The 2,495-nt window shown below is 41.2% G+C and overlaps 1 pseudogene; it reads right to left on the minus strand.

Moving 5' to 3' along the window:
* Positions 1–927: 927 nt before the first annotated feature.
* LOC101723297 (histone-binding protein RBBP4 pseudogene) lies at positions 928–2,205 on the minus strand (annotated as a pseudogene).
* Positions 2,206–2,495: the final 290 nt, after the last annotated feature.

A 2,495-nucleotide genomic window follows, 5' to 3' on the forward strand; every position in this document is an offset into this window, starting at 1 on the left:
GTTTCTCTGCTGTGATGTTCCTCTGCCATACTACCCCGCCTTGGAACCAGCCAACTATAGACTGAAATCTCTACAAATTGAGAGCTGAAATAAACCTTTTCTCCTTTAACTTTGGGTGTCAGGTATTTTTTTCAAGCAATTTATTCCATTATAAGCTCTTACATAGTTAGTCATGGAGAGTAACAGGCTTGCTGGTGAAACAGGTCACCTGAAATGGAGATGGTATTAAACTAGTGGTCAAGGACTAACTTCTTAAAAAAAAAAAAAAGCAACTCTTATCAGGGATTAATTTAATTTTAAAAACAAATATAAGCTTTCAAATCACCCTTCTCAACTTGACAGTCTACCTGAGGGACAACTGTCAGGTAAAAACATACATCTTTACAACTTGGTGGTCCCGAGTTAAAACAACAACAAAGAATAACAGAAACCATTTCACAGAAAAGAAAGAAATAATATGAAAACATCTCAAGAAATACACTAACAAGCAAAAATATATAGGGAAGGAGGGACATGTAGCTTTGACTTAACTGAATAAACCAAGAGGAGACTGGTTTACATAGGAAAAATGTGCATCCTGGAAAGTCAGGTCTGAAGATTTAGAGTAGGAATCTATGACCTGAGTCTCCCCTAATTCCTGAATAAAAATGACATCTTGTAGTACTTATACTTCATGGCTCAGACACCTAACCTCACTTGGCTCTATTCCTTAGTCACTTTAGCCTTTATTGAAACAAGTCTGAAAAACTTGGGGATTTATCTTAAGAAGAAAAATAATCACACATTATATTCCCCTTTCTGTAGCTACTTTAGACCTGGGTGTGTTAATAGAAAATTCCTGAAGAAAATTTCAATATGTTTGTGGCTTTGCTGAATCAGGTACCCCAGTTAATATTTAGAAAACACCCACTTTTTGGACTATAGTATTATTGGTGGTACCTATTGTGGAGGGATAGCTGAACAAAGTCTGTATGTCTCAAAACCAGTGTTAAATCAATCTCAGGGTTGAGAGGAAAAAAAAGGAGTCTAAAATCATGAGTGCAGATATATCTAGGATCCTTGTCCTTCTGGATCCACACTTCCTTCAGGGTCTTCATCATTATAAATGTTCTCTGCCATCTGCTACACTTGCATGATATTCTCTTCTGATACAGAACAAATCACCCAAGGTTCATTGGGATTCCAGGAAAAATCAGATATCTTGGCAGTATGAATAAACAACAACTCAGGTGGGCCATCTGCATCTTCTGGAGGTTGTGCTTCTCCAATTTTACTTAAACCCCAGACATTCAGTCTTCGATCAGTACCACTGGAAGCCAGAATAGTCTCATTATCAGGTGACCACTGAACCTGGAATATTTCATCCTTATGCGATTCAAAGGAATGCAATTTAAGTTTCAGATTTCTTAGATCCCACGAAGCAACAGTCTTGTCAGCTGATCCTGTGGCAAGAATGAATTCACTATAAGTATTGAAAGAGAGGCAGTTCACTTCAGCAGTGTAAGCATCAACTGAGTGGCTTGGTTTGGAAGTGTTGTTTGACCGAATATCCCAAATCATAAGTTTCTGGTCATCAGGAACTGACCCAAACAGAGACTCGTGAAGCAGATGCCAGGAAACATCTTCTACTACTGCTGTATGGCCTGTAAAGATGGTCTTCACATCCACCACCTTCCCTTCCTTTGGAAAAGCACTGATGTCCCATAGGCAGATGGTATGGTCATCTGAAGCCCTAAGTGCCCACTGAGATTTGAGTTCCAAGAAAGCCTGTAGCCTTCCTTCTGATGTCCACGGAGATGCAAGTCTAGGTTGTACTCTCCAGAGGGATCTGGTTTAGAAGGATGCTTCATATAGCCAAAAACAAGAACATCACTGGATGGAGTCTTTGTTGCAATGATGCAAGGGTTCTGGGGCATATAACGGGCCCTGTTTACTTCTCCTTCATGGTTGATCTTGATTTCTATTTCAATTTTCCCACTAACGAAGTCAAAACCTCCAAATTCTTTCTCACTGTCATAGTGTGATGCATCAAACAGGGCATCATCATTAGGGAGCTGCATGCTGGCTATCACAAGGTGGTTTTGTTCATCCAATGTGTGTGTGCCCAGGACAAGTCTCGATGAATGCTGAAATCTTTCCCTTCTGGTCTGGTTACATCTGGAAGCCACTAGCAGTTAGGCTGGACCACTCTAGAGCATAGGTCATCACCAAATCATAAAGAAAAGGCGTGTTCCTTTTCTTTGGTACCAAGGATCAAACTCAGGACCTTGGGCTTTCGAGGCAGGTGGCAGAATCACTGAGCTAAATCCCCGGCCCTCTTTTTCCATATTTTATACTCCTCATTGATCACAGGTTCTTCCACTGTGTTGTCAAAAGCTGCTTCCTTGTCAGCCCTGGCTGCAGGAGAGCCAGGAGGACCCTGGGGCCAAACAACGTGGGAGGGGCTGGGAGGCTGGCAGGTGTCAGGCATTTTGTCTCAACAACAAGAAAAGTAA

Source organism: Heterocephalus glaber, unplaced genomic scaffold, assembly GCF_053883595.1.
Source record: "Heterocephalus glaber isolate CG9 unplaced genomic scaffold, H.glaber_assembly_v1.0 deba00001497, whole genome shotgun sequence".
NCBI lineage: Eukaryota > Metazoa > Chordata > Mammalia > Rodentia > Bathyergidae > Heterocephalus > Heterocephalus glaber.